This window comes from Portunus trituberculatus, chromosome 48, assembly GCF_017591435.1.
Source record: "Portunus trituberculatus isolate SZX2019 chromosome 48, ASM1759143v1, whole genome shotgun sequence".
NCBI lineage: Eukaryota > Metazoa > Arthropoda > Malacostraca > Decapoda > Portunidae > Portunus > Portunus trituberculatus.
The window spans coordinates 16,433,209-16,458,850 of record NC_059302.1 but is presented as its reverse complement, the minus strand read 5'-3'; the positions used below and the strand labels follow the sequence as shown (position 1 = coordinate 16,458,850).

The 25,642-nt window shown below is 37.6% G+C and overlaps 1 protein-coding gene across 8 annotated transcripts in view; it reads left to right on the top strand.

The window, feature by feature from the left end:
- The window catches only part of LOC123498661 (rho GTPase-activating protein 20-like), a 190,534-nt gene that overhangs the window by 73,335 nt on the left and 91,557 nt on the right, over positions 1–25,642 (top strand). The window lies entirely within an intron of this gene.

The following is a 25,642-nucleotide window of genomic DNA, read 5'->3' as shown; positions in this document are numbered from 1 at the left end:
TTGTTTGTATCAATGCATAGTTTGCATGTCGCAGTGTGCTGTGTGTGCATGCTCAGTCTGGTGTAGTAGAGAAAGTGGGACTCATCACTAGTGAGTCATGAGGCACAGTGATGTTGGTAGGGATGATCTGTGTTCTCATGTAGTAGAGGTTTTTGTTTTGGTAAGAGTGGAATTTTTTTTAAGCATATTGGACTGACTGGTGCATAACTGGGCATAGTTTGGCCTTTTCAAGTACATGAGACTCTATATTTTGAGGAGTTACTGGTGATGGAGGGCTGCTTGTTATGAGGATGTGTATGACAGAAGGAGAGTGTTTTCTCTTCATACAAAAAGTATCTCAGCAGTTTCCAAATATAATTATATATGTTATGTATAAAAGTATTTTGTTGCAGGGAATATCATGATTGTGGTATGCTTGAACATATGCAATGATAGGACATAGTGACCTCCACAAAACTACAAATTCATTATTGCTGTGGTATTCTTGATCTCAAATGAAATACAGTATCATGCACTGAATCTAATCATGACTCAACCTGAGCTGGGTTATTCTGACTACAGAAAGCCTGAAGAAAACAGCTCTTTGATTTCTGGATTTAGAATTTTAAATGAGTACAGTATTTTCTTAGCAAGTTGGAAGAATAAGTTATAATGCAAAGGGGCCCATTGGTTATAGGAAAGCAGTTTCACAGATTGCTGTGACACTGCTGATGGCTCCTTCAAACCCTCACATACCAGTGAATAATATTTTCTAGAGAAATGGGGATCTGATGCATTATCATCCCATCATGCTCCAGGAAGTCACTAGTGTATACACATTCATGTCTGAAAATTTTATGTTCATCAGATTTTTATTTATTTATTTTTAAAATGTTTTTTTTTTTTTTTTTTTTTTTTTTTTTTTACGTTATGGCTTATAGCACCAGTAGGCATATTTGAAGAGTATATCTGGGAAGCACTGTTCAGCTTCTGCCCATTAGTGGCGTAGGCAGTTTTATTTATAGTGGTACCCATATTAGGGGCCATATCACCACCCAAGTGCATCTTTGGTGTAACCACCTAGAATCTGGGTATCATGGTGACATGTATGTAACTTTAAACTACTCAACAAATGACATAGCTTCAAACCAGTATGAGGTGGGATTCAAACCTATGCATAAACATCTACCCGATCCTATGCTCACCACTTTATCCACTATGCCACCACCTCCCTAATGATGAATGCAAATAGTGAAACAATGATGAAATTATGAAAATTTTTAGGAGCAAATATCTGTTTTTTTTTTATATATTTAAAAAAATCACAAAATCGGTATAAACTCTGCTTGACTTTTGGTTGGTATTATTTTAAACTACAACTAAAATCAAATTTTTTGTTTGAATTAGATTTTTTATGTCAGTATAAAACTAGATACAGGAAAATGAAAAAAAAAAAAAAAAAAAAAAAATGTGGCTGGGCAGTTCAACTTGGACATTAGTCCCTAGGTCAGTCAGAGTCCAACTTATCACAAAATCTGAGTTATTGGGGTCTGACTTATTGAGGTTCAACAGTAATAACATATGTTTTATAACATTTTATTTACTAAGATGACATTTTATTTGACTAAGATGCACCCTGGAACAAGTTAAATTCAGGTAAAAAAAAAGTTTTTAGGATATTTAAGCCCAGTGCACTGTTGAAAGCAGTAAAGCAACACATTACACAAGCAGATAACATTTGATGCAAAAGCAATGTCATGCCCAAGTTCTGTCCTATGTGGAGCTGGGCAGTGAAGGTTATGTTTTAAGTTTACATTTCCTTGTGCTCCTCAGTTGGTCTTCTTGCTGTAACCAGACATGTATAATTTTCTCCATAGGTGGTGACCCAAAAGTCCTTGCTGGTGCTCATTTGTTATGCTAATTGGCATAATCTATCACTTGTAATATGTATTTCGTTCTTTTTTCCTGCTGCTATAACAGTGAGGGTGTTGATGTGTTTTGTTGTGATCATGAACTTGCGGTTACACTTCACCGCCAGATGGCATGAGTCAGGATTCTGATCAGCTGATATTTTATGGGTCAGTTTCACAGGTTAGATTCCTTTTGTTTTTATAATAACTCATTTTTGTAGTAATAATACTGATAATGATAATATTACAAGCAGTAAAATAATGAAGCCTGCAGTTAGGATAGGTAAAACTATTGGAAAAAGGTGTGTCCTAAATGCCATCAAATACGGTACCTCATTGTGGATGATTAGGAGCTAAGATGGGGGAAATATGTGAATAGCTATTCCTCAATTAAATTATAAAGATAAACTCAGCTGTCACGTGATGTCATAACCCCATAGTTTTTCATAACCCAGGAATTTTTGAATGACAGGCGTGTGATAGCAGTAATTTCATGCATGGTTTAGACACATGTGCTGCTTTTTTATGTATGCACGACAGCAATGAAACACAATAGCAGAAGGCGCGATAGCAGAGGGTTAAGTGTATATATATTATATACAGTCAACCCTTGATTGACACTTGAGTGAAAAGATTGTGACAGCAGAAAATGTGCATGCATTTAAGGAAAAGTTGGATAAAAACAGATATGGAGACAGGTCCTCATGTGCCCCGCTTGAACACTGGAATATACAACTAGGTAAATACACATGTGCTCACGTGCAGATGGACAGGAGAGAGGAGATCCAATAATGTTGTACAAGATAGTGAACAGTATGGAAAAGATAGATAGGCAAGACTTGGTATCACTGATTGAAGATGGAGATAGATGGACAAGAAGATCAGGAAAAGTCATTGTTCAAGAAACATGAAAAAGTTTACTATTCCTCATTGGTTGGTGAAAATCTGGAACATCTTGAATGATGAAATTGTAACAACAAAAAGTGTGCACAAATTTAATGAAAATTTGGATGAAATTAGATATGGAGATAGGTTACTATGAGCCCTACTTGAACACTGTAATGTACAATTAGTTCAACACACACACACACACACACACACACAGACGAGACGCGGTAGAGGAAGGACGCAATACCGTCGCTCCCGAGAATCAGCTGATCTTCACTACCTTTGTTTGGGTTTACAGTGGCCTGGGCGATAAGTGTGGACTCATTTTTTTTTCATGAATACAGTGTTAAATAATAATGAGTGAGAAAGATATTCCATCTAAATGCAGGTATGTGACAAGGGAAAGAATGAAAGCTGATGATGACAATGTTGGTGAGGAGAAAGAGAATTTGAAGGCTTTGATACGCGCAAACTTCACTATTTGATAGAGTCTTGACTATCGAACGTAAATTAGATAAATTGATAAAGGAGAGTATGGGAATGAAAGAGAATGTAGAACAGGATAAAGAGGTCCAGAAATTGAAAGAAAGGATAAAAAGAGTGGAAGAAAACGAAACTAGGCTAAGAACCAAAAATGAAGAATTAAAAGTGCAAATAGCGAACTATAAGAAATTGATGGAAGAAGGACTCGGTAAAGCCGAGAAAGAAAAAGAGAAGCTAAAAGATCTAGTTAACAAAGAAGAAGAAAGAGTACAAGACGTGATTAAAAAAGAAGTACAAGCATGGAGAATCCAAGATAAGAAAGACAAGGAATCATTTCAAGAAGTATTTCAAGAACAGTTAAAAGAAAGAGATGAAAATATGACAAGCAAAATGATAGGAGTCCTCAAGAAAAAAGAAAATTTAGTAAGAGAAATTGCAGAAAAAAGAAGAGTGTAATTATTTTTGGACTGAAAGAAAAAAATGTTAAATATAGACCAAGAAGGGAAAAAGACGAAATGAAATCAGTAAAAGACCAACTAAAACATCTGAATGATGAGGATAGACAGAACTTAGAAGAGGAAGTAGAAGAAATCCATAGAATGGGACCATATCAAGAAGGAATAGTGAGACCAATTAAGATATTACTAAAATCACAAGCAGCAGCAGAAGAAGTAACATAACATAACATAACATAAATAATAGGATAACAAAGGGCCACCAGGGCCCATCTAGGTTATCCTGTATCAGTCGCACAGCGACCTCGTCATCAGTACTTAAAGATACACTTACAAGTACACAATACATTATATACTAATTCTAAATATTTGGCCCATTAACAGGGCTAAGTCCTGCTTCGAATTCCTCTACAATCTGTAATCCCCATACATGGGGATCATGTCTTGTTTAACTATAGTAAATTTCTTATAAAAACTATCATGCAGCGCTATACATAATTATAAATCTAATAAATTTAAGTGCTTATCTAATCTGTTTTAAACATTGTCAAACTAGTGCTATTTACAACCGTCTCTGGCAATGCATTCCAGAAGTCTACCACCCTATGACTAAAGAAATATTTTCTTATATCTAACCTGCAGCCTTGCTTTCTAATCTTCCTGCCATGATTTCTAGTCCTACTTCCCTCCTCTAAGGTAAAGAAAGATCTCACATCTATGTAGTTTGTATCTGAGAACATTTTAAATAACTCTATCATATCCCTCTTATACATCTCCTCTCAAATGAAAACATGTTTAATGCCTTTAATCTATCTCTATACTCCAGGCGCTTCAAAGCTGGTATCATCCTAGTTGCTCTTCTCTGAACTGCTTCTAACATGTTGATATCCTGCCTATAGTGGGGTGACCAGGCCTGTATGCAATACTCTAAATGGGGCCTAACATAGGAATTATATAAGCTACGCACCACTTCCTTACTTTTATAACTAACATTTCTATTTATAAAACCCAGGATCCTATTTGCCCTATTTCTTGCTTCTAAACATTGCTTTGAAAATTTCATAGTCCTGTCTATCACTACTCCTAAATCCTTTCCTTCCTCTACTGCCTCTAGCCAACATCCCTCCATCTCATAGTTAAAGTTTGTGTTGTCTTTACCTAAATGCATAACCTGACACTTTTAGAATTAAACTCCATCTGCCACCTGTCTGCCCATGCTATCAGCCTGTCCAGGTCTCGTTGTATTCTGTAATTGTCCTTTTCATCCTGTACTGCACATGCTATCTTAGTATCATCTGCAAACTTTGATACTTTGCTACTAATTCCTATATCTAAATCGTTAATGTACACCAAGAAAAGAAGAGGTCCTAGCACTGATCCTTGGGGTACCCACTAACCACTTCCTTCCACTCAGACATTGCCCCATTTAATACTACTCTCTGTTTCCTATCAGAAAGCCATTCACTAATCCAATCAACTAACCTACCCCTATCCCATGTAGTCTCAATTTGTACACTAGCCTCCTATGCGGTACCTTATCAAACGCCTTGCTAAAATCTAGATATATAACATCTATGCTATTTCCATCATCTAACTCCTTGGTAATATATTCTAAGATATCGAGCAAATTTGTAAGACAGGACCTCCCTGATCTAAAGCCATGTTGGGTATCTCTAATTAATCTATTCTCATTTAAATGCTCCCAAATACTACCCTTAATGATTTTCTCTAGTATCTTACATACTATACTAGTTAAACTGATCGGTCTATAATTATTCGCATCATCCTTCCTACCTTTTTAAATATTGGAGTAACATTAGCTAACTTCCAGTCCTGTGGTATCTCAGCAAACCTAAGTGATCTTTCAAAGATTAACTTAAGTGCTTCAGAAATACTGTCTACACCCTCCTAAGTACTCTGGCATGTAGCTCATCAGGACCACTAGCTTTCCTATCGTCTAGTTCAAGAATAAATTTCCTAATAATTCCGGTTTTATATCAATATTTTCTAAAGCTCTTAAACTACTCGTCGCACTGTTTGTAACAGGATTTCCTATTCTTTCCCTAGTAAATACTGAAGAAAATTGTTCATTCAATAATTCTACTATGTCTTCATTTTGATCCACTACTACACCATCTTTTCTGAGTGGTCCAATCCTATCCTTATTTCTTTTATCACTGACCTTGTAATAACTATATAATTTTTGGGATCTTTACTCCCAGCTCTAGCTAGTTTTATCTCTGCCTGCCTTTTACTTTTTTTTTTTTTTATAACCTTACTCAAATCATCTCTGACCTGTCTGTACCTAATCAAATCTACATCTTCCCCACTTTTCTGCAACTCTCTGTATGCCCTCTTCTTCTCTCTGATCTGGCTACCTATCTCATGAGTCCACCATAATGGCTTCCTGTTTCTCTGCCTTATATCTTTATAAGGGATACACTGCATCACTATACCCTTTACTACAACCTTAAAATATCCCACATCTCCTGTGCAGTTTATTTCCAAAACTATCTTCCCAGTTTACCTCTCCTAATAACTGACGTAACCTACCATAATTGCCTTTCTGATAGTTTGGGACTCTAGTCTTATTCACTATATTATCCCTACTGGAATTAATGATAAATCTAATTATATGATGGTCACTGTTTGCTAAAGTCTCTCCTACCTCAACTTCCTTTAAACAATGCTCAATATTTGTTAGTACTATGTCTAAAACCTTCCTCCCCTAGTAGGTTTATCTACCATCTGCACTAAATAGTTATCCTGAAAACTTTCCATAAACTTATTTTCACTAGCATCTCCTACCATCCTCTCCCAGTTTACTGACTTAAGATTAAAATCCCCTAAGATAATTGTCTGACTAGTACACCCCCTATTTATCTCATCTACCATAAGGTTGTCTACCTCTGCTGACTGGTTAGGTGGTCTATAAAAGCTCCTACTCTAATAACCTTACTTTTGTTTACTCTAACATCCAGCCATAAGGACTCTACTCTGTGATCTACCTTAATACCATTAATCTGACTGGAAATGAAGGATTTTTTTACATAAATAACTACTCCTCCACCTATCCTACCAATTCTCTGGTGTAAATACATAATGTATCCATCTACTTCATATTCTTTCCTATTTTCCCTAAACTTTTCCTCATTTACCCATGCCTCTGTGACACATACAACATCTAAATCCTCCTCAACTATATAACTAGATAACTCGTCCTTCTTGTTCCTAAGACTCCTGGCATTTACATAAAAACATTTAAGTCCAGCTACCTTCCTAGATGCTGTCTCCTTATTTGGAATCCTAATCTTATTCTCTCCTATTTGCACCTGGAAATCTTTCCTAATCTTTTCACTATCTCTGTTTATCCTATCTAATTTATGTCTAACATCTTTCTTCTGGAATGCATTTGCTACCTCACCCCCTACACTCCATCCCAACTCCCCCCTTGAGACATCCACTCAGCACATCCACACCTTTCCTACTCAGATGCACACCATCCCTAGCATACAAATCCCTTCGCCCATAGAACCTATCCCATACATCCACAAAGCTGACACCCACATCCTTACACATCCCTTTTACCCGACCATTCACACCAATGGCTCTAGACAACCATTCCCCTGCTAACATACACACGAGGCAAGATTCCCGACACTACACACCTCCTACCACTCTCCCTTATCTTGCCTAACATTTCCCAAAATCTTGCCACTAACTCCTCCGACCCACCTGCTCTGACATCGTTCCCACCTTACGTGCAAAACTACTACACCCTCCCTCTCCATCCCCCCAACCCTCTTCTGCACCTCCTCACTCACTGCCTTCACACCTGCACCAGGCATACACACGTTCGTCCTCCTATCCCTGTCTTTCCCACAGAAAGTGCTATCTAAATACTTAACCTGAGAGTCACCCACCACACACACCTGAGGTGTGCTAGGCACAACCATCCTCCTCCTCTCCTCTACCCCATTCTTTCTCCTTTCACTCACCACAACCACTTCATTCACTCCACTTTCACTCTCCCCCTCCCCTTCCAACAAACCGAATCTATTTTCACACTCAACAGGTTTAGTCCTATCCTCCCTAACTATCTCCGCTTTCCTTCCCCTTGCAACCTGCCATCTCTGCCTATCCTGACTACTATCTTTCCCAGTCTGGCTCGCCTGCTCCCTCTTCCCCACTCTGCTCTTCCCGACAGAGGGCCAAGCCACCCTGTCGCCCTCAGAAGGTCCAACCTTCGGCCTAACACTGATCTCCTGCCTAATTTTTTCCACTGCCTCCCAAGCCTCTTAACCTCCTCCTTCAATTCAAAGATGAGAACTTGTTCGCACTTTTCCCCTCACTTAGCTTTCTGGTTTCCTCTCGAATTTCGGTGCTCAAGAGAAAGAACTAAATTCTCGCTCTTGAGCCTACACACCATACACTCAGAAAAGTCAACGACCTTCCTGTCGTGCCCACACATCTCACACACAACAAACTCTCCCAATCCCACCTCAACACTCTCTTTCACGCACTCAATCACACTCTGATATACCTCAGTAGCTACCGCCATACTAATTTACAATATGTTAACTCACAAACAAATAAAAATACTAGGTGACGGCGGGGTGGGGGAACGAAAACAAAACTTAGAGAAACAGAAGGTTGCAAAGATATATATATAAAGAAAAATAGAAACGAGGAAAGGAAGAGACACAATGAACTGGTGGCAGAAGCAAGAGAAAAAAATAATGAAAGGTCAGAGGAGGAGAAGAAGACATTTTTTTGGAGAATTATAGGAGACAGGATAAGGAAATGGTATATAAAAGAGAAAGAAGAGAAAAGAATGGAGCAAGTTTAACTAAAAATGATAAGAACAAGAGATTAAAAATGATGTATACAAACATAGATGGGATTTTATCTAGTAAATTAGAATTAAGAGATTACATAAAGAAAGAAGAACCAGATATTGTATGCCTGGTGGAAACAAAGTTAAATGAGGCAATAAAATAGACATATATAAAAAGTATAATATATGGAGGAGAGACAGAGTGGGTAAAGGAGGAGGAGGAGTCATGATGATGTTAAGGAAGGAGATAGTGGTAAATCAAGTGGAGTTTGGGAAGGAAAATCAGAAATACTGTATGTTAAGATGCATATTAACAAAAAGGAGTTAACAATCATTGGAACATATGTGCCACACAAAACAAACTCATGGACTAACCAAGAATATAGAGACATGATAGATGACACAATAAGGAGTCTTACAAGAATCATTAAGGAAAGGAGAAAAGTGATATTGGTAGGAGATTTCAACTGTAAAGAGGTAGACTGGGAAAATTATGAAAGTGGTATGGGGGAAGATGCCTGGGAGATAGATTCCTGAACCTAATGATAGATAATTTGATGGTCCAAAGAGTAAAGGAAAACACAAGATTCAGAGGAAAGCGATGAGCCGGCAAGATTAGACCTAGTTTTACAAGGGATATACCAATTAACGATGATATAAGATACAAGTGCCCATTGGGAAAGAGTGACCATGTAATATTAGAGATGGATATAGAAGAAGGAAAGGAAGATAGAGATGAATCATACAAAGGAGACCGATTAAATTACAGAAAGGCTGATATTGAGAATCTCAAGAACGTAAACTGGGAGGAGATGGGAAAACTCATTAACGGTTCAAGAGAAATATAACTTATTTTTGGAAATATACAAAACTGGGGTCAGGGAATATGTTCCGAAATATAGACCTAAAGAAGAAGGAAAGAAAGATTGGTTTAATGCAAGATGTGCTAGGGCAAAGGAGAAACGAGATGGAGCATGGAAAAGGTGGAGAAGAAACAGAAATCCAGAAAATAAGGAAAACTTCAAAACAGCAAGAAATGAATATGCTAAGGTGAGAAAGGAAGAAGAAAAGAACTATGAAAAGGACATTGTCGAAAAATGTAAGGAACAACCAAAATTGTTCTACAGATTCATAAATGGAAAAATAAGACAAAAAGAAACAATAGAAAGGTTAAAAGGAGAAAACGGAATGGTGGAAGACCCAAAAGTATGGCAGAACTGTTAAATAGTAAATTTCATGAGGTCTTTACTAAGGAATCCAAATTTGAAAGACCACAGGGTAATAGAGACTGTCTATATGAAAGAGATTAAAGTAACCAAGCTTGAAATAAAAAGTTGATGACGGAATTGGATGAGGAAAAGGCAATGGGACGGATGAAGTCTCAGGCAGAATACTGAAAGAATGTAGGGAAGAACTAGCAAGTCCAATATACAACATCATAAAATGCTCAATAGAAAATGGAACAGTGCCAGTGGAGTGGAAAAGAGCTGAGGTGGTTCCCATATATAAGAGCGGAAGGAAGGAAGAACCTTTAAATTACAGACCGGTATCACTAACTAGTGTAATATGCAAGATGTGTGAAAAAGTAATAAAGAAGCAATGGATTGAGTTTCTTGAAGACAACAAAATATTATCAAATAGCCAATTTGGTTTTAGAAAAGGTCGGTCATGTGTGACAAATTTATTGAGTTTCTACTCTAGAATAGTTGATAAAGTACAAGAGAGAGAGGGATGGGTTGACTGTATTTATTTAGATCTGAAAAAGGCTTTTGATAAAGTGCCACATGAAAGATTACTATGGAAGTTAGAGGAGAAGGGTGGCTTAAAAGGAAGCACATTGAGATGGATGAAGAATTACTTAAGGGGGAGAAAAATAAGGACGATAGTTAAAGATATGAAGTCCAGAGGGAGTGAACAGCTACATAAATCTGTTTGCGGACGATGTGAAACTGTGCAGAGTCATTAAACAAAAAGAGGATTGTGAAATACTACAGGAAGACTTAAACAAGATCTGGAAATGGAGCAAAAAATGGGAGATGGAATTTCAATGTGGACAAAAGCCATGTCATGGAAATGGGAAAAAGTGAAAGACGACCAGTGGGAATCTATAAGATGGGAGATGGAGTAGAACTAGAAAAAGTAAAAAAGGAAAAGGACTTGGGAGTGACAATGGAAGAAAATAATCAACCGGTAAGCCATATTGATAGAATTTTCAGAGAGGCGTATAATTTGCTAAGGAATATTGGAGTAGCATTTCACTATATGGACAAGGAAATGATGAAGAAATTGATAAGTACTAAAATAAGACCTAGATTGGAATATGCAGGAGTTGTGTGGACTCCCAAAAAAAAAACACATAAGAAAATTAGAGACTACAAAAATGGCTACAAGAATGGTTCCAGAATTTAAAGGGATGGCATATGAGGAGAGACTAAAGGCAATGGATCTACCAACCTTGGAGCAGAGAAGAGAGAGGGGATCTGATACAAGTTTATAAATTGATTAACGGAATGGATGAAGTGAATAATGAGAAACTGATCCTGAGAGAAGAATATGACTTTAGAAGCACAAGATCGCATAGTAAGAAACTAAGGAAGGGACGACGTCTGAGAGATGTTAAAAAATTTAGTTTCCCGCAAAGATGTGTTGAGACTTGGAACAGTTTGAGTGTGGAAGTGGTGTCAGCAAAGAGTGTACATAGTTTTAAAGAAAAATTGGATAAGTGTAGATATGGAGACGGGATCACACGAGCATAAAGCCCAGGCCCTGTAAAACTACAACTAGGTAAATACAACTAGGTAAATACACACACACATATTGGCCTTGCATGAAGGAATGATGAAGAAGATATTATGTACCTTAATAAGACCCCAGTTAGAATATGCAGCATGTGTCTGGTCACTGCATATGAAGAAAAATGTGAAGAAGGTTGAAAGGGTACAGAGGCTGGCAACAAGGATGGTAGCAGGACTCAGGGAGTTAGACTATGAGGAAAGACTTGGGAAGCTGGGGCTGACCACATTAGAAGAGAGAAGAACAAGAGGAGACATGATAACTATGTATAAATTGGTGATTAATATTGACATACTGGACAGAGAGTTGTTAAGGTGGAAATTCATTAATTTGGTCAAAAAAATTGAAAAATTGGAAACTTGGTACTTGGGTTCGTCTCTGTAGAGGGAAGATGGAAAGTTGAGGAATAAACTGCTTACCTGGTAATGGCAGGTTTAAAGGGCGGCCCTTTCAATAAAGCGTGCATACGCCCTTTTCTTCTAGTCTTTGTTTTGCTTGTATTTAAGGAGCTTTAGCGTGATGTACGATAGTTTAGTATCAGGCAGTGAGGGTGAGGAAAGCTACTTCAGTACCAATCGATACAGCCTTAGGGAGTGCGTGCGTGCAGCCTACCTGTTGATCGATTTTACAGTGTTGGGTTCCCAAATTGTGACAATGACGTGTAAGGCCATGATGTAACATGGCCTGAAACTATCTAAACAGACTACCAGCCTCAAGAGTTGTCAAGGGATTATGTAAGTACATATCTGAGTTTGGTACATATTGGAGTGAGTTAATACCATGTGGGCTTTTCACAGGAATTTATGGGCTAAATTGGATACTTTTAGGGTACCTCCTATCTTAAAGATGCTAGGAAACCGTTGAGTGAGGAAGCGAGTTATGTGGGATTTTGAAGATGTTCACAGAAAAATGCGTTTTCTCGACTTTCAGTTTTCAGCATATACTGTTGAATAACTTTTTCAGTAATTGGTCAATTTCAAAATTTTTGCAGCAAAATGATCAACAACCTCATCTTAACAAATGCTAGCATGATAATGCATGAACTCACTCAAATAAATTTACAACAGGCTTATAAACTCAAATTTTGATGAAAAAAAAGGTAACAATTTGGCTTGTAATGAAATTGTTATAACATAGGTTATGTGTATGCCGATGCTAACATTTAGTTGATGTATATTATATGTGGTTAAGAGGAAAGACACTGTTATTAGTTTTGATTTTATAATGGTAGAATTATTTTCTTATCGCCGAAAAAATATTTATTGCAAAAAACTACGACATTTGTGTAAAATTAACACTGAAGATGTACACCATAAAGTACACCTTGTGTATAAATATTATTGAATTCGGTGAAAAATAGCAATGGGAGAGAAAAAGATATTGATATGAGTCATGAATTAACCTTAAAGGTGAACAAATAATCATCTGAGGACATGGAAAAAAGCTAATAAAGGACATCTGTCTAAATGACGTGAGAAAATACAGTTTGAGTAGCATTGATAAGTGGAATAAACTGAGCAGTGATGTCGTTGATGCGGTGTGTCAATCAGATGAAAGAGAGATATGACAGGAATGGACAAGGAGACAGGTCACAGAGAGCTTAGCTCGGGCACTGTAATACACAAATAGGTAAATAGAGATGCGCACACACACACACACACAAAGTACAGAGGGCTGCAACAAAAATGGTGCCTGACTTAAGAGATTTGACTTATGAAGACAGACTGAAATGAATGCAACTTGATGGAAAACAGAAGAGAAAGGGGAGACCTGATAGCAATATACAGAGTGATGATTGGCATGGAAAAAATGGATAGGGAAGATCTGTGTATGTGGAATGAAAGAATGTCGAGAGGGCATGGGAAAAACTAAAATGGCCACTTATAGGAGAGATGTGAAAAATATAGCTTCCTCATAGAAGGGTGGAAGCATGGAATAGTTTAGACGTGGAAGTGGTCAACGCAAGGAATATTCATGATTTTAAGAAAAAGCTGGACATTAGTAGATATGGAGACGGGACAGTACGAGCATAGCTCCTTTCCCGTATGTTACAATTAGGTAAATACACACACACACACACACACACACACACACACACACACACACACACACACACACACACACACACACACAGGACTGGTTTAACGATAGATGTGAAAAGGCTAGAACAAGAAAAGAGGATGCATGGAAGAGGTGGAGAAGGAAAAGACGGATTAAGCAGTGGGAAAGTTACAAAAGAGCAAGAAATGAATATGTGTTGATTAGAAGAGAAGAAAGAAAGAAACAAGAAAAGGATATAATCGATAAATGTAAAGACCAACCAAGGCTTTTTTACAGACATGTGAACAACAAAATCAAAAATAGAGAAAGTATTGAAAGTTTAGAAGTAAATGGAGTATGCAGTGAGGATCCCAGGGAAATGGCAGAGGCTATGAATGGATGCTTTCGGAAGGTATTCACAAAGGAGACTGCTTTTGACAAACCACTGGTAATGGAACAGAAAGGGATTATGAAGGAGTTTCAAGTAACTGTGGAGGAGATCAAGAATATGATGGGAGTTTAGAAGTGAGAAAAGCTGTGGGACCTGATGGGGTATCAGGATGGATTTTAAGAGAATGCAGGAGCAACTGGCAGAAAAAGTTTGTGAAGTAATTGATGCCTCATTAAGGAAGGTGTAGTGCCCCAAGACTGGAAAAGAGCTAACATTGTCCCAATTTATAAATCAGGTAACAAGAGAGACCCATTGAACTATAGACCAGTGTCACTTACAAGTGTGGTAGCTAAGATGTGTGAGAGGGTGGTGAAGAATAGATGGACAGACTTCTTGGAGAAAAATGACATACTTTGTGAGTGTCAATTTGGTTTTAGAAAAGGCGTTCATGCACGACAAACCTGATATGTTACTATTCGAGGGTGATAGATGTAATACAGGAAAGAGATGGTTGGGCTGATGGAATATATCTGGATTTAAAAAAGGCCTTTGATAAGGTACCACACTGGAGACTGATCTGGAAACTTGAAATGGTAGGAGGAGTGCATGGCAGTTTACTAAAATGGATGGAAGACTTTTGGTAGGAAGAGAAATGAGAACAATAATTAAGGACAGACCATCAGAATGGGGCTTGGTGGAGAGTGGAGTTCCACAGGGATCAGTGTTGGCACCAGTAATGTTCGCGGTCTACATAAATGACATGGTGGATGGGGTGTCCAGTTATGTGAGCCTATTTGCAGACGATGCAAAATTGTTAAGAAAAGTGAGATGTGACAAAGATTGTGAACTACTCCAGGAAGAGAAATGAGAACAATAATTAAGGACAGACCATCAGAATGGGGCTTGGTGGAGAGTGGAGTTCCACAGGGATCAGTGTTGGCACCAGTAATGTTCGCGGTCTACATAAATGACATGGTGGATGGGGTGTCCAGTTATGTGAGCCTATTTGCAGACGATGCAAAATTGTTAAGAAAAGTGAGATGTGACAAAGATTGTGAACTACTCCAGGAAGAGAAATGAGAACAATAATTAAGGACAGACCATCAGAATGGGGCTTGGTGGAGAGTGGAGTTCCACAGGGATCAGTGTTGGCACCAGTAAATGGGTCTACATAAATGACATGGTGGATGGGGTGTCCAGTTATGTGAGCCTATTTGCAGACGATGCAAAATTGTTAAGAAAAGTGAGATGTGACAAAGATTGTGAACTACTCCAGGAAGACTTGGACAGAATATGGAAATGGAGCTGTACATGGCAAATGGAGTTCAACACGACAAAATGCAAGAAATTAAAGTTTGGCAAGAGTGAAAGAAGAATCAGGAGTATGTACAAGATAGGAAATGAAGACATAAAAACCAGTCATGAAGAAAAAGACCTTGGGGTGACAATTACCAATGACCTTTCGCCAGAGAGACATATAAACAAAATAATTGGAGAAGTATTGAACTTATTGAGGAACATAAGAGTGGCGTTAGATATTTAGATGAAGAAATGATGAAGAAAATAATTACTGCAATGATAAGACCGAGGCTTGAATATGCAACAATACAGTGGGCTCGAACTTAAAGAAACACATAAGGAAACTAGAGAAAGTACAGAGGGCTGCAACAAAATGGTGCCTGACTTAAGAGATTTGACTTATGAAGACAGACTGAAATGAATGCAACTTCCGACCCTGGAAAACAGAAGAGAAAGGAGACCTGATAGCAATATACAGAGTGATGATTGGCATGGAAAAATGGATAGGGAAGATCTGTGTATGTGGAATGAAAGAATGTCGAGAGGGCATGGGAAAAACTAAAATGGCCACTTATAGGAGAGATGTGAAAAAATATAGCTTCCCTCATAGAAGGGTGGAAGCATGGAATAGTTTAGACGTGGAAGTGGTCAACGCAAGGAATATTCATGATTTTAAGAAAAAGCTGGACATTAGTAGATATGGAGACGGGACAGCACGAGCATAGCTCTTTTCCCGTATGTTACAATTAGGTAAATACAATTAGGTAAATACACACACACACACACTAGTGTGTGTCTGGTCTGAGACCTATCCCAAGATCAGAAATAATGAGCTCTGAGCTTGTTCCGTAGGGTAACATCTGGCTGTCTCGTCAGAGACTGCAGCGGATCAAACAGTGAATTACACACACACACACACACACACACACACACACACACACACACACACACACACACACACACACACACACACACACACGATGCAAGAGAAGTATAACTTATTTTTGGAAATATACAAAACAGGAGTCAGGGAATATGTCCCGAAATATAGACCTAAAGAAGAAGGAAAGAAAGATTGGTTTAATGCAAGATGTGCTAGGGCAAAGGAGAAAAGAGATGGAGCATGGAAAAGGTGGAGGAGAAATAGAAATTCAGTAAATAAGGAAAACTTCAAGGCAGCGAGAAATGAATATGTTAAGGTGAGGGAGGAAGAGGAAAAGAGCTTTGAAAAGGACATTGTTGAAAAATGTAAGGAGCAACCAAAATTGTTCTACAGATTTATAAATGGAAAAATTAGGCAAAAAGAAACAATAGAAAGGTTAGAAGGAGAGAACGGGATAGTGGAAGACCCAAAAAGTATGGCAGAACTATTAAATAATAAATTCCAGGAGGTCTTTACTAAGGAATCCAAATTTGAAAGGCCACAGGGTAATAGAGAGAGTCTATATGAAAGAGATTAAAATAACCAACTTTGAAATAAAAGAGTTAATGAAGGAACTGGATGAAGAGAAGGCAATGGGACCGGATGAAGTCTCAGGCAGAATACTGAAAGAATGTAGGGAAGAACTAGCAAGTCCTATATAGAACATCATAAAATGCTCAATAGAAAATGGAACAGTACCAGTAGAATGGAAAAGAGCTGAGGTGGTTCCCATATATAAGAGCGGAAGGAAGGAAGAACCTTTAAATTACAGACCGGTATCACTAACTAGTGTAATATGCAAGATGTGTGAAAGAATAGTAAAGAATCAATTGATCGAGTTCCTTGAAGACAACAAATTAATATCAAATAGCCAATTTGGTTTTAGAAAAAGACGGTCGTGTGTAACTAATTTATTGAGTTTCTATTCTAGAATAGTTGATAGAGTACAATAGAGAGAGAGATGGGTTAACTGTATTTATTTGGATTTAAAAAAGGCGTTTGACAAAGTGCCACATGCAAGATTACTGTGGAAGTTAGAGGAGAACGGTGGCTTAAAAGGAAGCACATTGAGATGGATAGAAAATTATTTGAGGGGGAAGAGAAATAAGGATGTTAGTTAAAGATATGAAGTCAAAGTGGAGAGCAGTAGAAAGCGTAGTGCCACAGGGGTCAGTATTGGCACCAATATATTTTTTCATTTATATTAACGACATGCCAGAAGGAGTGAACAGCTACATAAATCTGTTTGCAGATGATACGAAACTGCAGAGTTATAAAGGAAAAGGAGGATAGTGAAATACTGCAAAAAGACCTAAATAAGGTCTGGGAATGGAGTAAAAAGTGGGAAATGGAATTCAGTGTGAACAAAAGCAATGTCATGGAAATGGGAAAGAGTGAAAGACGACCTGTGGGAATCTATAAGATGAGAGATGGAGTAGAACTAGAGAAAGTAAAAAAGGAAAAGGACTTAGGAGTGATGATGGAAGAAAACAATCAACCGGCAAGCCATATTGATAGAATTTTTAGAGAAACATAATTTGCTAAGGAATATTGGAGTAGCATTTCACTACATGGACAAAGAAATGATGAAGAAATTGATAAATAGTATAATAAGATCTAGATTGGAATATGCAGGAGTTGTGTGGACTCCCCATAAAAAAAAAAACACATAAGAAAATTAGAGAGACTACAAAAAATGGCTACAAGAATAGTTCCAGAATTTGAAGGGATGACATATGAGGAGAGACTAAAGGCTATGGATCTGCAAACCCTGGAACAAAAAAGAGAGAGAGAGGAGATCTGATACAAGTTTATAAATTGATCAACAGAATGGACTAAGTGGATAATGATAAACTGATCCTGAAAGAAGAATATGACATTCGAAGCACAAGATCGCATAGTAAAAAGCTGAGAAAAGGAAGATGTCTGAGAGATGTTAAAAAATATAGTTTCTCTCAAAGATATATTGAGATGTGGAACAGTTTAAATGAAGAAGTAGTGTCTGCAACGAGTGTGCATACTTTTAAAGTAAGATTGGATAAGTGTAGATATGGAGACGGGGCCACACGAGCATAAAGCCCAGGCCCTGTAAAACTACAACTAGGTAAAATACACACACATACAAGAGAGAGAGGGATGGGTTGACTGCACCTATTTGGATTTAAAAAAGGCGTTTGACAAAGTGCCACACGCAAGATTACTGTGGAAGTTAGAGGAGAAGGGTGGCTTAAAAGGCAGCACATTGAGATGGATAGAAAATTATTTGAGGGGGAGAGAAATAAGGACGGTAGTTAAAGATATGAAGTCCAAGTGGAGAGCAGTACAAAGCGGAGTGCCACAGGGGTCAGTATTGGCACCAGTACTTTTCCTCATTTATATTAACGACATGCCAGAAGGAATGAACAGCTACATAAATTTGTTTTGGATGATACGAAACTGTGCAGAGTTATAAAGCAAAAGGAGGATTGTGAAATACTGCAAGAAGACCTAAATAAGATCTGGGAATGGAGTAAGAAGTGGGAAATGGAATTCAATGTGAACAAAAGCCATGTCATGGAAATGGGAAAGAGTGAAAGACGACCTGTGGGAATCTATAAGATGAGAGATGGAGTAGAACTGGAGAAAGTAAAAAAGGAAAAGGACTTAGGAGTGACGATGGAAGAAAACAATCAACCAGTAAGCCATATTGATAGAATTTTTAGAGAAACATATAATTTGCTAAGAAATATTGGAGTAGCATTTCACTACATGGACAAAGAAATGATGAAAAAATTGATAAATACTATAATAAGACCCAGATTGGAATATGCAGAAGTAGTGTGGACCCCTCATAAAAAGAAACACATAAGAAAATTGAGAGGCTACAAAAATGGCTACAAGAATGGTCCCAGAACTTGAAGGGATGACATATGAGGAGAGACTAAAGGCTATGGATCTACCAACCTTGAAACAAAGAAGGGAGAGAGGAGACCTGATACAAGTCTATAAATTGATCAACGGAATGGACCAAGTGGATAATGAGAAACTGATCCTGAGAGAAGAATATGACACCAAGCACAAGATCGCATAGTAAAAGCTGAGAAAGGAAGATGTCTGAGAGATATAAAAATATAGTTTCCCGCAGAGATGTATTGAGACGTGGAACAGTTTAGATGAAGAAGTAGTGTCTGCAATGAGTGTGCACACTTTTAAAGTAAGATTGGATAAGTGTAGATATGGAGACGGGGCCACACGAGCATAAAGCCCAGGCCCTGTAAAACTACAACTAGGTAAATACAACTAGGTAAATACACACACACACACACACACACACACAATCATTGGAACATATGTGCCACCAAAAACAAACTCATGGACTAACCAAGAATATAGAGACATGATAGATGACACAATAAGGAGTCTTACAAGAATCATTAAGGAAAGGAGAAAAGTTATATTAGTAGGAGATTTCAACTGTAAGGAGATAGACTGGGAAAATTATGAAAGTGGTATGGGGGAAGATGCCTGGGGAGATAGATTCCTGAACCTAATGATAGATAATTTGATGGTCCAAAGAGTAAAGGAAAACACAAGATTCAGAGGAAACGATGAGCCGGCAAGATTAGACCTAGTTTTTACAAGGGATATACCAATTAACGATGATATAAGATACAAGTGCCCATTGGGAAAGAGTGACCATGTAATATTAGAGATGGATATAGAAGAAGGAAAGGAAGATAGAGATGAATCATACAAAGGAGACCGATTAAATTACAGAAAGGCTGATATTGAGAATCTTCAAGAACTATTTTAAAACGTAAACTGGGAGGAGATGGAAAACTCATTAACGGTTCAAGAGAAATATAACTTATTTTGGAAATATACAAAACTGGGGTCAGGAATATGTTCCAAAATATAGACCTAAAGAAGAAGGAAAGAAAGATTGGTTTAATGCAAGATGTGCTAGGGCAAAGGAGAAACGAGATGGAGCATGGAAAAGGTGGAGAAGAAACAGAAATCCAGAAAATAAGGAAAACTTCAAAACAGCAAGAAATGAATATGCTAAGGTGAGAAAGGAAGAAGAAAAGAACTATGAAAAGGACATTGTCGAAAAATGTAAGGAACAACCAAAATTGTTCTACAGATTCATAAATGGAAAAATAAGACAAAAAGAAACAATAGAAAGGTTAAAAGGAGAAAACAGAATGGTGGAAGACCCAAAAGTATGGCAGAACTGTTAAATAGTAAATTTCATGAGGTCTTTACTAAGGAATCCAAATTTGAAAGACCACAGGGTAATAGAGACTGTCTATATGAAAGAGATTAAAGTAACCAAGCTTGAAATAAAAAATTGATGACGGAATTGGATGAGGAAAAGGCAATGGGACCGGATGAAGTCTCAGGCAGAATACTGAAAGAATGTAGGGAAGAACTAGCAAGTCCAATATACAACATCATAAAATGCTCAATAGAAAATGGAACAGTGCCAGTGGAGTGGAAAAGAGCTGAGGTGGTTCCCATATATAAGAGCGGAAGGAAGGAAGAACCTTTAAATTACAGGCCGGTATCACTAACTAGTGTAATATGCAAGATGTGTGAAAAAGTAATAAAGAAGCAATGGATCGAGTTTCTTGAAGACAACAAAATATTATCAAATAGCCAATTTGGTTTTAGAAAAGGTCGGTCATGTGTGACAAATTTATTGAGTTTCTACTCTAGAATAGTTGATAAAGTACAAGAGAGAGAGGATGGGTTGACTGTATTTATTTAGATCTAAAAAAGGCTTTTGATAAAGTGCCACATGAAAGATTACTATGGAAGTTAGAGGAGAAGGGTGGCTTAAAAGGAAGCACATTGAGATGGATGAAGAATTACTTAAGGGGGAGAGAAATAAGGACGATAGTTAAAGATATGAAGTCCAAGTGGAGAACAGTAGACAGCGGAGTGCCACAGGGGTCAGTATTGGCACCAATACTTTTTCTCGTATATATAAATGACATGCCAGAGGAGTGAACAGCTACATAAATCTGTTTATGGACGATGCGAAACTGTGCAGAGTCATTAAACAAAAAGAGGATTGTGAAATACTACAGGAAGACTTAAACAAGATCTGGAAATGGAGCAAAAAATGGGAGATGGAATTCAATGTGGACAAAAGCCATGTCATGGAAATGGGAAAAAGTGAAAGACGACCAGTGGGAATCTATAAGATGGGAGATGGAGTAGAACTAGAAAAAGTAAAAAGGAAAAGGACTTGGGAGTGACAATGGAAGAAAATAATCAACCGGTTAGCCATATTGATAGAATTTTCAGAGAGACGTATAATTTGCTAAGGAATATTGGAGTAGCATTTCACTATATGGACAAGGAAATGATGAAGAAATTGATAAGTACTAAAATAAGACCTAGATTGGAATATGCAGGAGTTGTGTGGACTCCCATAAAAAGAAACACATAAGAAAATTAGAGAGACTACAAAAATGGCTACAAGAATGGTTCCAGAATTTAAAGGGATGGCATATGAGGAGAGACTAAAGGCAATGGATCTACCAACCTTGGAGCAGAGAAGAGAGAGAGGATCTGATACAAGTTTATAAATTGATTAACGGAATGGATGAAGTGGATAATGAGAAACTGATCCTGAGAGAAGAATATGACTTTAGAAGCACAAGATCGCATAGTAAGAAACTAAGGAAGGGACGATGTCTGAGAGATGTTAAAAAATTTAGTTTCCGCAAAGATGTGTTGAGACTTGGAACAGTTTGAGTGAGGAAGTGGTATCAGCAAAGAGTGTACATAGTTTTAAAGAAAAATTGGATAAGTGTAGATATGGAGACGGGACCACGCGAGCATAAAGCCCAGGCCCTGTAAAACTACAACTAGGTAAATACAACTAGGTAAATACACACACACACACACATACACAAAAACAATTAATTACACACACACACCAGACGCGGTCGAAGAAGGACGCAGTGGCGTCGCTCTCAGCTGATCTTCACTACTTGTTGTATAGTATTTGCAGTGGTCTGGGCAAGTAGTGTGGACTTGTTCTCATGAAATCAAGGGTTAGAGAATAATGAGTAAATAAGAGATTCCATCTAAATGCAGGTATGAGACTAGGGAAAGAATGAAAGAAGAAGATGAATATGTTGATAAGGGATTAACTGCATTCTAAGGTTTCGATATGGCAAATACTTCACTATTTAAGAGAGTGTTGACTATTGAATGTAAACTAGATAAATGTATAAGGGAGAGTATGGGAATGAAAGAGAATGAAAAACAGGAAAAAAGATTTTAAAAACTGAAATGATAAAAAAGTGGAAGAAAACGAAGCTAGGCTAAGAGCAGAAAACGAAGAACTGAAAAAGGAAGTAGCTAATTATAAGAAGCAGATGGAAGAAGGACTCGGTAAAGCCGAGAAAGAAAAAGATAAGAAAGACCTTGTAAACAAAGAAGAGGAAAGAGTACAGAATGTGATTAAAAAAAAAGTACAAGCATGGAGAGTCCAAGATAAGAAAGATAAGGATGATTTTCAGATGATTCAAGAACAACTAAAAGAAAGAGATAAAAATATGACAAACAAAATGATAGGAGTCTTCAAGACAAAAGAAAATCTAGTTAGAGAAATTATGGAAAAAAAAGAGTGTAATCGTATTTGGAATAAAAGAAAAAAAATATAAAATATAGACCAAGAAAAGAAAAAGAAGAAATGAAATCAGTCAAAGACCTACTAAAAAATCTAAACAATGAAGATAGGCAGGACTTAGAAGAAGAAGTAGAAGAAATAAACAGAATGGGACCATATCAAGAAGGAAAAACGAGACCGATTAAAATACTACTGAAATCACAAGCAGCAACAGAAGAAATATTATATAGAACAACTAAACTCAGAGAACCATAAGGTTGCAAGTATATATATATTTAAAGAAAAATGCAAATTCAAATCAGGGGTTATAATCGGTTCGCTTAACGAAGTTTCACTTAACAAAGGGTTTTTTAGGAACGTAACCCCTTCGTTAAGCGGGGGTTGCCTGTGTGTGTGTGTGTGTGTGTGTGTGTGTGTGTGTGTGTATATATATATATATATATATATATATATATATATATATATATATATATATATATATATATATATATATATATATATGTATATATTTTTTTTAAGAGTTTCTCATAGAGAGCAATAAAGGCCAAAAATAGCAATGAAAAAATAACGACTTGCTGGGGGCGAAGGGGCCGCCATGTTTGTTTACAGTTGACAAACGCAACAAAAGGCAGAAGCGAGCTTGTGTGTGACAATGAGCGGCAACAAAAGTTGACAGTCTTAAGAAAGTTGATGGAAAAGTGTAAGTGTGATGCCGCCTTTACTGTTGTGTGTACATCCCACCACACCTTGTACTGCTTATTACCATTCTTTGTTCCAGATTATATATTTAATGTGTTTTCATTCATTGTTTTCTTACCCATTTGGGTTATGTACATGTTTTTTTCTCAATTTATAAGTGGTTGGGAGAGGAAATTCCGCATATCCGGATATTTTGTTTATCTGCCAGGGCCTTGGCTGCTATAATTCGGATACGTGGGCAATAACTGTATTATGATCCATCGTATATATAAAGTAAGGTTTCGGTTTACGTAAGAGTTACGTTCCTGAAACATGACGTAAGTTGATTTTGTACGTAACTCGAGTTTCCGTACATTTCAAAGCATATTATCGAATTTTCAACCAATCATTGTTTATGGTCATTCAGGTAAGTTAAAGGTTATATTGTTATATTATTTACAACTATGTAGGAATATGAAACACAAGCTTGTTTTTGTTGTTGATTAGGGCCACGAACGCGAAGTACTGCAGGTTGAAGAGAGGGGTGGACGCCTGAGGCCACCAGGAGGGTGGGCAGGTCGAATGTTGTGACGCCCAGGGCGGATAGCTGGGAGTGTAGTGCAGTGCGGTAGGAGTAGAAGCGTGGGCAGCAGATCAGGAAATGCAATAGGAAAGGGCAATAGGGATCAGCAGACAGGCGCAGATGGTGCAAGTGAGCTGCGAGTGTCGTGTGGCCCAGGCGAAGGCTCCGGAGTTGTTATTGTTGTGATGGTGGGTGCGCGAGCCCTCAAGGTCGTCAACCTCCCGTTTAACGAAGGGGTTACTCCTGAGGCAGGCATTAGTATTTGTGGCTGCTAGTGTATTCAAAAGCTTGTCGGCTTGCGTGATACGGCGGGGCTTTCAAACTTGGAAAAAATTACCTAGATAAAACTTCGTTAAAGCGAGTTTGGTATTCGTTAAATGAGCAGATGGTAGTAAAATGAAACCTTTGTTGTAGTGAAATTTCATTGTGTGAACCTTCGTTAAACGGTCTGTAATTTAAAGGTTCTTCCTTCCTTCCGCTCTTATATATGGGAACCACCTCAGCTCTTTTCCATTCTACTGGTACTGTTCCATTTTCTATTGAGCATTTTATGTTGTTGTATATAGGACTTGCTAGTTCTTCTGTACATTCTTTCAGTATTCTGCCTGTATATATATATATATATATATATATATATATATATATATATATATATATATATATATATATATATAAATATATATATATACGAAGGGGTTATGTTCCTAAAAAACCCTTCATTAAGCGAAACTTGGTAAAGCGGACCGATTATAACAAGTTTAACCCCTGACTTGAACTTCCATTGAGAGTAAACAAAGCGAGAGTGCATCATAGTACAGTAAAAGGTTTAATGAAAGTAAAAATTATGAAGTTAAACATTTAGGCAGTTTAATTTAAGTCATTATAATGTACACTAATGCATGTATGTACTTAACTTCATAATGTTGATGATCTTAGATTTATGAAAGGAGGGAGAGTGAAACGGGAAAGACACTAACCGGCAACCTGTGGAATGTAAACAAGGGCGCATCATTGTACCGCATACAAAACTTATGTACCACATTTCCACAAGGCTTTCCATTTTATCCAATGTAGAGGCATGAGTTCAGGTGGTTCTTTTAGCTTGCAAGGAAGATACGGTCTCACCAGCCTTCTTCTTTATAGTCTGCTGACTTGAAAATAGTAGAGACAGTAGATGGAGTCAGGATGGTGGCGAGCAATGCTATTAGTTTTTTTGCTTCTCTCGTGTCTGTAAATAATATCCAGCTTCATTTCGAGAGTAAGAGACTTCCTGGTCTTCTTAGCAACGCTACGCGACATTGCAGGGCGTTTTGGTGGTAAGTTGAGCGAGGGAAGACGAGCTGCTGCTGACACTGTTATTGTTTTGAACACTGGCAGTGAGTGGTGCTTGTGTTGTCCACGAGAGGCGCTGATGTATTCAAAAGCCTGTTGGCTTGTGTGATATGGCGGGGCTTTCAAACTTGGAAAAATTTACCTGAATAAAACTTCGTTAAAGCGAGGTTTGTGTTCGTTAAATGACCAGATGATAGTAAAATGAAACCTTCGTTGTAGTGAAATTTTGTGTGAACCTTTTTTTTAACCCTTTCTTTTCGGCAGTCGTATATATAGGATTGCATCAATGCGTCCGTAGCGACGGCGATCATACCCATAATCAAGAATTTTCGCGCCTCAATTTTGAGCTCCAAGCGCGGTTTCTCTAGTCAGATGGTGAGTGGAAGTTTTGCTGGCATGTTTCCACATGTAGTGTTTTCTCTAG